Raw genomic sequence first — 15962 nt, 5'->3', positions numbered from 1 at the left:
CAGCTCCTTACAACATTTTCAAACTTTTCATTCATGCTGTCCTTATTGAAATTAGTCCAAATTAATTTTTTGTAGTTTATCGTTCCAGTATATCCTGGCATAGTATAATATTGTTGGTTAATATTGTTTGTAATATTGGTGGTTATTATCTGCTAACAATGGTCACTGTCTTCTACTTTAACCAACCTATAAGAGATAACGTTTTGAAATATATTCAATGAGACCATTGTATAATCAATCCTGGAGCTTGCATTGTGGGCTATATATGTATATGCAGGTGGTCTATCGTCTTTAAATCGACCATTAAGGACTCGCAAACCGAGCGCTTCCATATCTTTGATGAATGTCGTACTTATTTGGTTTCGCCCCTTGTTGCTCGGAACGCCTTGAAGCTCTTGCTGCGGTATTGACCATTGTTGGTCCTGGGATTGTGATACATCATCCCTTATAAATGGTATTAATAGGTTCAGATTAAAGTCCCCAGTCATCACGTAGTCTACTAAAGGATTACTTAGCATTTGTTCCAACAGTATAGTATTAATGGTAGCACATAAATCAGTTCTGCTTGCTTTTGTTGGCTGGATGTATACATTAATCAGAATTATTGACCTATCATTTTGTTCAGTATTTTTATATTTCAATTTTACTATGAGAATGTTTTTACTATTTGTTGCAATTTTTTCATGTTCTGCTTGCAGGCTGCAGGAGACAAAAGTTGCTAACCCCCCACTTGAACGACCGTATCTGTGATTTTTGCTTGCATTTTCATAGTAACCTACATAACCATTCAGTGCAAACGGGTGGGGTTCCTAAGTTTCCTGTAGAAATAATATTTGACATGGTATGGGTATACACCTTCTATGTGCGTTGGACAGTTTGGACCCTACTCCATTTATGTTCCATGAACACATTCTCAACTCAATTGCTTTTGATTCGGAGATGGGATTGATAATCCTTCATTGCTCATCATTGTTATGCAGAGCCTGGACAATCCATTTTTCGTTTATTCCTGATGTGATTTCATTTGTGGAAGGTGGCGGAGCCACTCCCGATGAGCTAATGGATCTACCCCAAGCGTTCCTAAGTACAGTTCCTTTTTGTTTGGTAATTTGCTCTGATTGGACCAAATTTGCCTCTTTAATAAATGGAATTGGATACACTTTCGGGGCCTGCTTTGTAAAAACTATCCCCCAGGCCTTAAATGTCGGAATTTCTTTTAAGATTTGCTCTGCTATTGGCATTGAATTAACCGTGACCAGTGTCATTTCTTGGGAGCTGTTCTTATCCGCAATAAATTTGATGGAGTTGATGTCATCATTCTTGATATTGATTAATGCTGGGATTGATTTGAATAATCTGAGGATGTTCCCTCTATTCAATATATCATATCTGCCTCTGGATTCATATTCAGGGTTAAATATCAGTTGAATTCTCTCAGCAACTACTTGACTTTCTTTACATGGTTTTTCCGTTATTTGATTTGTTTTGTATCTAATTGTTTTTTCTCCTTCTCGTTTCTCAATTACTAATTGATCCCAGTACGGAGGTTTAATTTTATGCTCTACTATTGCTTCTGAGTTCCATCTAGGTACGTCGTTCTTGTTTTTCCTCAGACATGGCTCTGTGTTTCCATTGTAAAGCCCGTCTTGTTGATCGCAGGATTTACTCATTGTTTTTAGTGACTGAGACATCATTCCATTCCTAGGACCCTGTTTATAATCGTTCACCTGGGCTTCCACTTTCTCCATTCTATTTTGTTTTTTAGCTGGAGGGTTCGTTATAGCCATCTCATTTAATTTTATTTCATTTTGCCCATTTTCATCCACATTATGTAACAGTTGTTCCTGTAATGGTTTTTGTGTGAATATTGAGAATATTTTCATTGGCTCCTTGATGGAGAACTTTTTCTTTCCTTACTTCGGTCTTCTTGTTGCATTACTCTATTTTACCATTAGATTTTAATGTTTCCTCATGTTCCTGCTGACTAGACTTTATTGTTTCCTCGTTTTTCTGTAGGCTAAACTTTTGATTTTTCCTTGCTTTGCGTAGTTTTTTCCTTTGCTTTTTTGACATAGTATAACCGTTTGAGTCTTGTCTCTTACAATCGTATTCTCCTATTCCTGCTGTATTTATATCTTCTTCGTGCATTACATTCCTTTGGTTGATTTCAGATAAAGGGTCACTTATATCTTGTGTTTCTTTTTTATCCTCTGACAACCTCACTAATACTTTTTCTTCTTGGTTTGTTTTAGAGGTGGTTTTGTCGTCCTCCATATTAACTATGTCCATCTCTTTATATTTCCTTGTACCCACTTCCTGCCCAGTTTCCTTCTTTAGAGCATTTTTTGTGTCCTCTATTATAGTATGCAAGACCTTCGGTATTGCTGCAAGTTTTTCCAATAGAGGGGAGCAGATACATTCCATGTCTGTTTTTTGTTTGTCATTTTGGACTCTGATTATCAGATTATTAAGCTGCGCGAGTTTGTTATCTATCCCTGCGACTGCTGTTGCCATCATTGTAAGGAGATCAATCTGAATGTCCATCTTGTTCGATTGATAATTTAATGCCTCTAGGGTTAGCGTTGATGTTTGATAGAATAGGTCCCATTTTATTCCAACAGTTGGCATGTCTGTTCCAATTGAGTTGTTTTCAAGAGGAGCTTCATTTATAGGATCTGCTAGAGAAGCACAGTCTGTCTTATGGATGATATTTGCCTTTGAGAGCACATTCTCTCTTGTGGTGTTATTTTGCCCTATTTTCAGCTTTTCTTGGTTTCCATAATCATTATTATGATCTAGTGTATTAATTGGTCCGGTATGAGTATCATCATTGTATGACTGAGGTTTCTTCCTAATTTCTACATTTACTTCCAATGGTATTACTGTCAGTTTTGATTCCATCATGCTGCTGGCAGTTATTAGATTTTGTTTTCCTAGCATTTCTGAATCCTTTAAGTTGGCTAGGTCGACATTATTTGGGTCCGGAGTGATGGTTACATTTAGGATATCGTGATCATTAATTTGGAACTCATAGTCCTTCATTTGTAAAGCGCAATCTCCTTTTAGGGGGGTGCTTTCAATAGTTTGCCTCTTGTGTTTTTCAGTTGATATTGGGTTTATTGGCGCTTGTAGATTGTCCTTTTCCATATCCTTGTGCATAATAATAAGAGCACCAGCCGGATCTTTCAGAAACTCAAACTTATCCGGTATTTTTCCAGATTTTGCAAACATTCTAGCTATTGGTGAGATTAAGGTTTGATTTTGTCTTAGAGTACTGGCTTTCACATTTGGCTGTTGTAGTTTCTTTGTACGTCTGGCATTTGTCCCGGCTGTTCTCACTTTGCCGGAGCGCATTCTTACCTTGTGTTTTATCCTGTTTATTCCTTACTGCACACGATTTAATTTCCTTTTCTGAGTCCTCTAGCTCAGGGATAACACAGTTCCAATATTGTACGTGCAGCCTGTGCTCTGCAGCAACTGCGTTTATTGACACAGTGCTTCTCTCACAGCACTTACAGCACTCACGCTTGCATTAGACCCACTTGCAGGAGGATTCCCACTTGGATGGTATGGAATTCCAGGGAGATATATATATTTTTTTTAAATATTTTTTTTATTGCAGTGGCGTTAATTTCCCGGCGAGGATCTCTGCGTGTCTCCACACTCACGCCCAAATGCAACAATTAATCCACTAGCCCTCAAACTCACAATTTCTTGATCTTTTCGTCCTTTCTCTGGGCGGGCTTTCCCCCGGTATTAGAGATTATCGCAAGGAAGTGAGTTTGTATAAGGGCCCGGTTATCGGTTATAAGATTACCTCCTCCTAACGTCTGCTTTGCATTGCTGCACTTCTATGCCTCCCCCCCACACCTTGTACGAACGTCCTCCCAAGCCCGTCTGCCCTATCGATAAGGGACAGCTCCCGTAAGGAAGGAACAGGGTCCAGAGCAGGGAGGTTGGCTAAGCACTGCAGCAGTTAAAATAATAAGGCAGCAAAGCAAGAGTCCTTACCTAGTGCCGAGTGTCCTTGTGTGTGCTAGTAATCTTATTCACTAGCATTCACCAGCACCAACACACCTCTTTAGTTCCTCTGTAAGTCCACAGTGCTATCAAATGATTCAATCGCCTTCAACCGCCTTGGATCAGTATTCACTTTGTAACAGCAGTACACCTTGGTACAAAAGTCCTCCTCCCAATACACAGGGTCACAGCAAGGCAAGCAGCACAAAGCCCCTGCTGCTTGTGCAATTAGGGGGTCAGACCCGCACCAGCGCCCTGTTTTTCCTATGAGTTTTCTGTGGTTTCTGTGGCTTCTGAAAATTGCAAGTGCATAATGGGGCGTGCTAGATTGTGTTAGTAGTTATTAGCTCTCTGAGGCTGAATTATGAGACAGGATGAATCAGCAGCGTCGGAGCAGCTTGCGAGAGTCCGGCCTGCGAGCGGAGCTCACGGGGGGCCGCAGGCGAATCAGACCTGGTCGGATTGCCTTCCCGGTCAGCTCCCCGGGCTCTTACTTCGCGGCTGCCTCTACCGTCAACCGCGCTCGCTTCTCAGCTCCCGCGCTTTGTGTCGGTTTTGCGCAGCCTCACCTCTTAAGCCAGACATATGGATTACAGCCTCCCCACCACGGCGTCACACTTTAAGTGAACTGTCGCCTCACAGGTTTGTCCCCACTGGATTAACGGGTCTTCTGTGCTCTCCTAAAGAGTATTACCCAAAGTTTTGTTCCAAGGCTCACGGAGGCTCTCTGTGCGTGGCTCACCAGGGCTCCCACGGCTGTTGCTGCTTCCAGCTGAGCCTCCGCCAGTCCGTCACTCCAAATAGCGGTTAGTGGTTCCGTTCCCACCTCAGCATGCAGCATGTAGCAGTTCACAGCCCCTTGCCACCCAGAAAGAGATTGCGGCTCCTGCCGCACTAGAGCACTGCACTACCGCACCGAGTGGCACTAATGGGCTCCAAAGTGCTCCGGATTGCAGCGAATGGCACCTGCTAAACCAATTGGGCCCCTGCTGCACCTAGGGGCACTGCGGGGCTCCCGCCGCTCCAGATAGCGGTTCGTGGCTCCTGCCGCCCGAGAAAAATATTTGCGGCTCCCGCTGCACTTAGTCACTGCACGGCCGCACTAAAAGCAATTATGCGGCCCCCAACCGCTCCAAACCCCGCGATTCAGAGCTCACGACTGGCAGCTCGCCTTTCTCCAGGAGCGGCTGCGTTAGAAGGGGGTTGCTGCAGCAGGGGTGCTCGGCTCATGGTTCGTGGGGGGTGCAAGGGGTGCAAAGGTTAGCATTCACCCCCGGCCACACAAGCCGCTACACCAGTAGGTTCGGCGTCTCAGATGCCCGTCGCAGTTGCAGTAGAAAGAGGACTCCCGTCAGGAGCACAGAGAACCAAACGTCGGCGCCTGCACTTTCCTCTCTCTTCCTCTCTCTTCCCCCGTGGTCCCCACGGCCAGGGCCGAGGGTTGGGGTCCAATGCACCAGCAAGGCGAGGTGAGGCGGCCACAGGCGGTTTCAGGGCTTCAGGGCGGTTTCCGATCTTGGTCGCGGTCCTTCTCCCGCTGCCGCTGCTCTCACTCGCTCTCTGTGAGCTCTGCGTGCCGTTTGTCAGCAAAGCGCAAAACCCGTACTGGCGCAGTAACCTCCAATGGGATTTGCCAACAGTCTACTAGCGGTGTTTGCATGTGCAGAAGATGCTTCTCGCCCTGTTCCTCTAACTTCCCTACCCTTGCTTCTGCGGTGCCTTTCATAAAGGAAGGAATAAAAGAGAAGAGATAAAGAAGACCGGAGACAGGTCTGTAAAAGAGGTTTGACTATATGCTAATTTATGTAATGCAGATATAGGAAAGTCATGGTGTCTAATATCACTTAAGGGAATCTGTAGGAATATTAGTATCTTGCTCAGGGGAATGCTTGCTAATAATTCTCATTTCACAGCCTGCATTCAGTTTTTGTTTAGTTGGAAATATTTTGGTTCTCTTTTAACATAAAATATGTAACATTTGCTCCCTTCACTTACTTTTGCCTGCACCTTGCTTTTGATCTAGACTGCCCTAGCTTCTTTATGTAGAGATGCCCCTTATAGCAGGAAAGTCTCAGGCCTGGAGGGCCCCTAACAGAGTTACAAAGACGTGAGAGCTTTCTGCACTCATCTGTCATCAGCCCAACAGAAAGTGTGATCAAGGATAACAAACGACTGGGTCTCTCTTACAGGGTTCCCTTTATCTGCACAAAAAAACTTGTGCTTTAGGAAGTCCAAACAGTGCTTTAGGAAGTCTAATCAGCGCCCCTTACTAACCAAGTCTTCAGTGAATATCTAAACGGAGGCCTGTCTCCACTCACTCCAGCACTCGGAACTCTATCCTCAAAACAAAGGAATTCAGGCAATACATTTCCGGGATGCTCTCTTCTCCTGCCAACCTGGGCAATGTCAAGCCAGAGGCACCCAAAGTGGATCCCATGTTGCCTTGTAATTAATACTGTGAATCAAACTCAAGGATGAACATCAGAAGATATCCACTCAAGCATTTCCTGGATCTCTTCCTGATGTTTCCATTAGTTTCTCACAGTTATGATCTTGAGATTACTGCTTCCTTTGAACTCAGCCTAATGTAATGTTAGCTGGATTTGTATAGCGCACAGCTACACAAAGAGTGTCCTGGCACTACTTCACCAGGCTACAATATCGATGCATGTCCTGTTAGGTTTGCCATGAGAGCCATGTTTTTAGTTTTTTCTTGAAAGGTGTAAGTTTCATTGTGGTTCGAAGCTCCAGAGGGAATGTATTCCATGTGACTGGCCAGAGATGGGAAAAAGATCTGAAACCAGATCTGCTCTCACAATGTTATTATATATGCGTTCAGTAACTACTTGCTGAAACAGTGGTCTAATGGCAGCTTAGCAATCAATGGACAGAAGGATGCATGCTTGAAAACTACTTTCTGAAGCATTACACTACTAAACATGTATGAATAAAGACAGCATTAAGCTAAGTTTCATGGGATGGTAAGCAACAGGACATTTAGGTTCTTTCTACAGTCCTTCATCTTCAAATTGTATAAAATTTAATCTCAAAGAGTATACTCTATAGAAGTAAAACGCAGCATGAAAACTGACTTACTCAAAAGGTCTGGTTGTCGCCTTAGCTTAAATAGCCCTCTCCTTCCGTTTCATCGCTTCCTCAAAGCACGACCTTCAAGTAACATGCATGTTTGTCTTAACCCGTTTACTCCAGCGAAAATTCCGCCGCGGTGCAGGCGTTCTAAAGGGTGGGCGGGCCTGCGTCGGCCAACGGTCGTGCTTGTGTCGACCAAGCACAGAACGGGTTAATCTTTATTAATGTATTTTGCAAATTACCCACAATTAATTTCAGATATCACAATCTCTCCTTGGTTAAAAGAAATGCCCTGGCAACCTAACAATACCTGATCTCCTCTACTACATCAATTAACCCCACCAACCACCAGCATGAACTAACCCAGTCAGTCAGCCTGGCACCATAAACCACCTGTAACCTCATCTGCAGAGTTCTGCACGGATCCTCCCTGAGCTCAACCCTCTTCAATGCATACATGATCCCTCTAACCATCATCACCCGCCCTCAGGATATCCGCGTCTTCTCCTAAGCTGACGACACGCATCTCTTCTTTCTGTCAAGGACAAGATGTTCAGAACCCGGATCAAGTTCAATGTCTGCAAACTGAAATCGCTCAATGGATGAAGACCAACTGCCTGAAGCTGAACACAGACAAGACTGAAATCATGATCTTTGGGACAGGCACTTCACTGTGGGACAACAGAGCTGGGACTGACACTCACCCCCACCACCCACGGAAACAACCTCAGTGTTGTCATTGACAACAAACTTGATATGGCGGCCCAAGTTAACGCCATCTCGGTCTCATGCTTCCAAACTCTGAACATGAGGAGTAAGATTTTCAAATTACTCCCAATCAGCACCCTGAGAACTGTCATGCACGCCCTTGAAACAAACACCCTTTATGACGGAATCAACAAAAACGTTGCCAGAAGGCTGCAGACAATTCAAACCGTGGCAGCTACAATCACTCTCAACCTCCGACACTGCACACCATACCTGAATAAGCTACACTAGCTCCCAAACACAAACAGGCACAATTCATACTCTTCACCCATGCTTTCAATGCACTATATAACACTGAGCCAGCATACCTCAACAATTGCATCTGCTTTCACAACCCTCCAGACACCTCTGCTGGTCCAGACTTCCTAATGCACTCATCCCGCTCATAATGAAAACCAGATCATGTGGTCGATCGGTCTCTTACATCGCTCCTAAAGTTTGGAATGACATGGCACTACACACAAGAGCCTCTTTGAATTCTGCAAGAACCTGAAGACCTAGCTTTTCAAGTAGTCCCACTAGCCCCTAAGGGTGTCTACTAGACTCACAACTGTTCAGCACCGGGACCCTCCTGGGTAATAGTGTGCTTTACAAAACTGCATAACTTAACATTCACACTCCCCCAGCCCCTCCAATCCCTCCTAATTCCTACGAATTTATTCTACCACAAATAAACTGGAGTGAATGCGTGGAATGGTTTGCTTGAGTGAAAAAGATTAATCCTATGGACAACCAATGGCACTGGATTAACCTATTAACCACTAACCTTGAGTTTCGAAGCAGAGTGCTGCTTGGTGTAAAACACTTAAACACCTCTTCAGAGATGCACCCTATTTCTCTCCTCTTTCATACCAACTTACATTCTGAAGCAGAGAGACTGACATCAATTACTAAACTAACTAGAACACAAGTGGGCCAAATTAACATTTTTCCCTCTCTCATTGTATTTTCCATAGACACCTGTGATACTTCCTTATAAAACTGGTCCTCAACCACCTACATTTTCAGTCACCATGAAACGGTAGTGCCTCTTTCCCACTAATCCAAACATCCCTAAAACAATACCCACTCCACACTCACCTACATTAGTCTTCCTTTAATCTCACATAACATTATAGACCTAAGAGTGTGAAACTGAACAATTCCTATACACAAAGTATTAAAGAGTACTACCTTTGTAGGGGGAGAGGGGTTCTTTTTAATTATAACTGAAGTTTCTTGTACACCATATTACATTGTTCCATTGACCATAGAATAATGAATGTTGTTGAAAATTTTCAAGAACCTTGTAAAGTGCGCAGTCAGGTTTGTGCTCCAAAACTCACTCTAGAAATTCAACGCATACAACTACATTAGGCCTGCTTTCCCTTTACATTTTCCTTCACATTATTTCAGCGCTTCTTCCCATTTCAGTTGCATTTTTATAGTTGCATTTCAGTTGCAATATTTTCCTCAATTGTACATCCTTTTTCAATAACAAGATGACCCCTCACGTTTGTGTTTCTTTTGGGCTACTTTAACGTTTGCGGGAATATCTGGGTAAAAAACAGTAGTCGAATCCATGCATACTACGCCACTGTGGTTACCCCTGGCAGTCTAGTTTGCAGAAATGCCCAGCGTTGGTAGTCTACTGGGTGCTGGACAACCCGGACCCAAATACTGCACCTATTCTTAATGGAAATTGAGATGAAATATTGTGATATTACTATACTTTTTGTATTTGCAGTTTATTCAAGAGAAGAAAAAGTAGAGTGATCCATACAGCAAGCCACAACACCTCGGACTCTCATGGTAACTACTTTTCATAAAGTGGTAACACTGGTAGGAGTCCCATGTGACACAGGTTCAAACATTTCAGTGACTCACATCTCTAGAATTACTGAAATTTAAAAGACAACTCATGTTGGATTTTGGGACTTCTACCGGATAGGGCGATAGCCCAACCAACACAGGTGGGGTTGTGTTTTTAATCACAGAAGCACTGAGTGGTAGGGCTATTGCTACCCCCGCAAAGGCCGGCTCTTTCTATGTGAGAAAATAGTTTTTTTTCCCTCCTGTGAAAATGTGATGTTTTCAGGGGATTCTTCGTTAATAGTTTTAAAAAAGTAGTGGGTTCCAAAAAACTTGCACTGTTCTGGACTTCCCCAGGTCTGTACTTGCCAAAAATGTCTGGGATAGGTAGGTTTCTGTGTGCCGGCCCACTACAAACACTGCAGTAAACAACAAACTCTAAAGTCTATCTTTCACAAAAAATCACTTCCTCACTTCACATGTCATATTTGTGCCTCACGTGCAATTGATCCACCCACACTAGTGGGGTACCATTTTTATTGGGATAATTTTATCAATGCAGGAAGGTAGGGCATTTGCTATTATATGATTAATAGGTCCAGCATTGTAACCTTGTATGGTAAGTGCGTGCCCAAAAGAAAATCATTTTTCTATAATGACCTGGAATCAACTGGCACTATGGGTGCTGTAAAATTAGGAGACATGCCAAAAAACCCTATCCCTCTACTGAGCTTTTGGGTATATTTCTAAAAAAGTATAGCTGTCCATCATATGCAGTTTTTATTTCTTAGATTATTCATTAAAAATTGCAAAATGATCAGTGAAGAATGAAAAACCATCCAAACAGTGGATCAGCTCTTGGATCTGGGTGTTGCAGGTTTTTGAAAACACTACACTGTATATCACTGTCACAGGTAGACTCTGGTGAACATAATGGTATATGGTTTTTGTAGATCTACTTTCAGTATGTAAAGTTACAGATAATAATAAATGCCAGATTAAACTCTTGTTGCCAATTTCTATTTTTTCTGACACACTTTCCTTATTTTTTTTCAATAATGAGTTTGTTTGGTTTAACATGAACAGTCTACACAAACAACCACTTGCAGAGTTCAACGTTTGTCTATTTCTCAGAAATGTGTAGCTTTCTATGTTCAATGTAAGTAAAGAAGGGGGCTCCACTCTTACCAGACTGTGGTAGGAGAGTATCCACTGTGTGGGGTGAAGAAGAACACTCTCCACTGCGAGGTGGCCTTGGAATCTAAAGCCCTAATAGATGAAACTCAAGGTCCCATAGGAGGGTGAAGGATCGCGGACCCCTCTGGTCCAAAGCTCAGTGTAATTTGGGATGTTCTCTGCTGTTCCACCTGTGCGTCCTCCTCCTCTCCTCGAAGAGTGGAGCCCCCTTCTTTACTTACACCTAGGTCCTGATGAATGCCACGGACCCCTTCGGGCCACTTGGCAGAAACATGTCGACCTTATGATATCGGTGGGGGGACTATTATATGCCCAACACACCGACCACATCTTTAGAACACCATACAGGTGGCAGCAATATTAAAGGTAATGTGATGCCTGTAATGGATTTTTAACTCACTTTTTCTTTATTTGGGCCCCCACTTTGTTTAGAAGTGCATCCCTGTCGTCCGGTGTATGCCCGCCCTCCACCAAACCAAGTTTGTGGAGGGCGAGGACTGGTCAATGATGAAGCATGACACCAGGTGGTGTGTGAGACCAGTCCTACACTTTTTGTGAGATGCCTACACTCATGAACTAAGGAACATTTGCACTTAGCCCTCTTTTTCCGCTGGGAGCAGCTCCATTGTGTTTAACATATCCTTTATATGGCCTGCTTGGTTTACCAGTGGCCAATTTCGGCCCACATGGGTCCATCCGGGAAAGGGAATGCAGGCTATGCAATTTTTAGCATGAATCCTGGTTGGATATCCTGTGCTGCTGCCCCCCTCTTGACGTCTTCAGGAGGCACCTGTTGAAACCAATCTACTTGACTCAGGGGGTCCAAAACCTGCCTTGAGGCCTCATCGCTTGGTTTTACCCAAACCGATGTGAGCACTCTTTTGAGGTGTGGGAAATACGTCAATGAAGCCAGAGGTCAACTTCAAACTGTCGAGCCACAGCCCACTTCTCCCACCCAAAAACTGATGACGTACTATTGTATTCTAAATTCTTGAACTGTGACAAAGGCGTGGTAAGGGGGTTTGGTCTAACCATGGTAACAGGTGTGGAAAAGTAACATGACGTGATTCGCTATCGATCGTTGTAACAGTGGGGAGCGGGGGTTAGATCTTGCTGCCTACTTTATCTGTGCATGTTAGCCTAGGATGATCACTTTCCACACAGGTGCAAGGGGAAATGAAGGGTCTATCTGTCCTGCACTGCCACAACTGTTGTTCCCTCGGACTTGTTGCTTGCCGTGCTCTTCACGATCTATGCGAACCCTTCGCCCTCTGCACTTTAAGTGCTCAATATTTGGGCTTACCTCTGTACTCCATTACCACAAGGTTTTTACCCACTAATTCTTAGTCTTCTCTCTCTCCATGGGGTGGATGTTGTGTTTTTAGAAACGCTTTTAAATGGGACAGAAAAATATGGCTTTTCAATCATTTTAGGATCTTGGTTGGATATTGTATATATGTACGGAAATTGTTATGGTTTTATTAACTAAACACTAAAATGCATTGACAAGTTTACTCCTTTGTAGTAAAAGTGGACTGGACCAGGGTGGTGGGAAAATGGGGCATAATTACTTTAAATGGGTGGGAATAAGGAAAATGTAAGGAGGGATTTGAGAGGGACGTGCTAATGCAAAACACACAACCACAAAACAATGAGACCACTGCATTCACAAAACATACACTTCTCAAATTATTAAAGCCAAGTGTCACTCTGAGCCTGAAAGAGCATTGCTTGAACTTACACTGGATGCGCTCTTGTGTCTGGACAAAGCCATGCTTCTCTGATGTGCTTGAGTAACAGCAAATCACGTGTCAGGAGCTGATTTTATTCATTCCAGTATACCTTCAATGGTATTTTATCACAACAGAGGTGTAATACTGTGCATGGGATGGCAAAATGATCTAGCCATGTATTAGTTCTGCACGAATAAAACTAGCTAATCCTATGCTGAAACACGTGCTGCAAAAATGGCATTGAAGCTTTTCTAGCTCGGTGTGAATGGCACTGTGCTAATTCAATGCTTAAAAACTATGCTAGAAAAACTGACAATTGAGATTAGCAGATTTAGAGTGTCAGGGGTGATGTAGAGTGCTCCATCTAAAGCAGATGCTCTCCAGCTAAAACTCTATTAACTACGCAGGGTTCCCATTTCTTTTTTGCACCATTCATGCAGCACTCTGATCAACAGCACCTCCATTTTGGGGGCATTTATAAAGAACCCAGCTGCTCAGATTCTGAAATACTTTGCGGTGGAGTGGGGAATCATCTACAAGAATGTAGAAGCTAACTCTGTGCTCTGTAAGGAGGGCCCTCATGGAAGCCATATATGCATTTATTATAAAAGAAAGTGGCAATGCTGTTTCTTGAAGTATACTTTGTGATGTGATTTTAGAGAAACATTCCAGTGTCACCTGGTGTCTGCAGTTGGCAAAGAATTTACCGACCCAATGTGCAGGATGCAATCAATCAATCAATACATTTATAGAGCGCGCTACTCACCCGTGAGGGTCTCAAGGCGCTGAAGGGGGGGGATCCACCGGAATATCTTTCGGAGCATGCGCAGGGTGTTGAAGCATGATGACGAGACGGCGTTGACTTGCTTGGTCATCGTGAGGGAGGAGTCCAGGATGAATCCCAGGTTGCGTGCGTGGTCTGTGGGTGTTGAAAGACGTCACAGAATGGATTAAGCTCAGCCGCCTGAAGCTGAACTCAGACAAGATGGAGGTCCTCATCCTCGGACAATCCCCCTCCGCCTGGGACGACTCCTGGTGGCCCTCAGCACTGGGCTCCGCACCAACACCCTCGGACCACGCACGCAACCTGGGATTCATCCTGGACTCCACCCTCACAATGACCAAGCAAGTCAACGCCGTCTCGTCATCATGCTTCAACACCCTGCGCATGCTCCGAAAGATATTCCGGTGGATCCCCACCGAAACCAGAAAGACGGTCACCCAGGCCCTCGTCACTAGCCGACTGGACTACGGAAACGCCCTATACGCAGGAACCACCGCCAAACTCCAGAAACGACTACAACGCATACAGAACGCCTCCGCACGACTCATCCTCGACATCCCCCGCCACAGCCACATATCCGCCCACCTGAGAAACCTGCACTGGCTCCCCGTCAACAAGAGGACCACGTTCAGGCTCCTCACCCACACACACAAAGCGCTCCACGACAAAGGCCCCGAATACCTCAACAGCCGCCTCTCGTTCTACACCCCCACCCGCCAGCTCCGCTCCGCCAACCTCGCCCTCGCCATCGTCCCACGGATCCGCAGAGCCACAGCCGGAGGAAGATCGTTCGGGACAAAGTGAAAAAGAGGGTGTTGAAGAGGAAAGCGATGAGGTGGTAGATATGGACGAGATGTGGAGAGAAAGAGTCCCTGCATGCCTAAGAGAGTGAACATAACGGGGGCGATTGAGACACTTTGAAGACTACTACCTCTTCCACAAGCCTTAATAATGTTTAATTAAGTCTCACAGTTTCAGAATTTAAACATCTGAATATGAATTATTTGTAACAATCATTGTTGTTACTCAATCGCCTTAAACAGTAAACAACCTTTGACAAAGCTGCTGATTTTGTACATGTTAGTTGTGTACTATATCCGTTTAGAATAACAGAAAGCTCATTGAGGAACCAAAATACTGGCTGGATGGCAAACTTTGGGAATTGTAGAAATTTCGTTTACGAGTTTAAGCCGCGCCCCTAATCACGAGGGCCACAACCCTCGTATGGAATCCCCCTTTACGGAGTCTCGCCCCCCTCCTCCCCCCGCTCCACACAAACTTATTTCATCCCACTTTTCAAGCAAACCATTGTCAAATTCAGATCAGATTACCAAAAACAGCCAACCGCAGGTGACTCTAATAGGACCTTGTGTAATAAATTACCAAGTTTTAAGAGTTACAATAAGAAAAAAAAAACATTCCGGAGCCTTTTACGTCCTCTGTATTTACCATAATTTCGGGATGTATTAAACCACTTCCGGGCAACTAAATAGTATGCACCAAACTAGTGCCACGTTATTTACTATGTTGACAGATTTGATGTGGACCATGTTGCCATATGATCTGGCCCTCGAGTTCCAAATCAAACAAGCTGTAAACTGGTATGGAACACCAGTGAAGTGGAGCTCTGCCTCCAGGGTGAACTAGAATACTATTAACTCAAAACATGGTTCTAGTAACAATGTTGTTTACTACAGTCCACAACGCGTGCCCGCGTGCTAATAAACTCGGATGCCAAGATCAGCCAGCTGTAGTTACAGTGCAGTGCATGGGTTATGTGTGTCCACGGAAGAAACCACGTAACAGGTGAAGATAGAAATGGGTCTTCCCTTCCATGCACTATTTCCTAACCATAAACCAAGGTAACATGTAATAAACCTTATATATTTGCCATCCCACAAAGAAATAAACAAAACATTGCTTTTGTTTTGCAACCCATGAATACATGCCAACCAACCCTAATCAGACGGGAGGTTCCCGAATTAGGGTCTTACCTCCCGCCTCCCTGCAGATTACTTCCTACATCCGATTACCTTCGCCTTGCTTTCGACTCTGAACAGCTTCAAAAAGTGAAAGCGGGGAGTGGTAATCGAAAAGCTAGTTTATGGTGATTGACAGGCTAAAAGGACAGATAGAAGGGCTGTACTGCCCCATAATTCTTGCTATTGGTTAGCAATAGCCCCGCCCCGGAAAAGGCTGTTCTGACATCGCGGTAAAGACCGCCCCGTCGCCCGGAAAAGCTTAACTCGTCGCCCACGGACGTCACGCGACTACAGTTTGCCGAGCTACACGTGTGACGCTTTTGTTAAAGCCCTGTGATTCCGGGGATTTCCATTGTGGCTGTCACAGTGTGTTTCTGGAAATTTGAGGGAAGTTGTTTTAACACTCGGTGTGTTTTAACATCGGCAAAGCCCAGTGAAGCTGAAACACACTGAACTGACTGTGTAAACAGCATATTCTCTTACGTGCGTTTGGCTTGTTTGAGCAAATCCTAATCCTTTAACCGGAACCTGTGCGTTCCCATAAGGAATCGGTAGGTCATAGCAGTGGGTACAAAATGGAAAGCTCCGAAATGAAGA

The 15962-nt window shown here is 44.1% G+C and overlaps 1 protein-coding gene across 6 annotated transcripts in view; it reads right to left on the bottom strand.

Moving 5' to 3' along the window:
• SNX16 (sorting nexin 16) overlaps positions 1–15509 on the bottom strand; it is a 249202-nt gene extending 233693 nt beyond the window's left edge. For 3 of the 6 annotated variants that reach the window (XM_078687097.1, XM_078687099.1, XM_078687101.1), the window contains exon 1: positions 15417–15509. The gene's annotated coding sequence lies outside the window, so the exon portion shown is untranslated. Of the gene's footprint in view, positions 1–15377 lie in introns of all 6 variants that reach the window. The other 3 variants (XM_078687098.1, XM_078687100.1, XM_078687096.1) reach the window with 2 other exon arrangements.
• Positions 15510–15962: the final 453 nt, after the last annotated feature.

The sequence above is a fragment of the Lissotriton helveticus genome, chromosome 4_1 (genome assembly GCF_964261635.1).
Source record: "Lissotriton helveticus chromosome 4_1, aLisHel1.1, whole genome shotgun sequence".
NCBI lineage: Eukaryota > Metazoa > Chordata > Amphibia > Caudata > Salamandridae > Lissotriton > Lissotriton helveticus.
The sequence above is the reverse complement of the archived record's forward strand: the minus strand, read 5'-3'. Positions and strand labels throughout refer to the sequence as shown.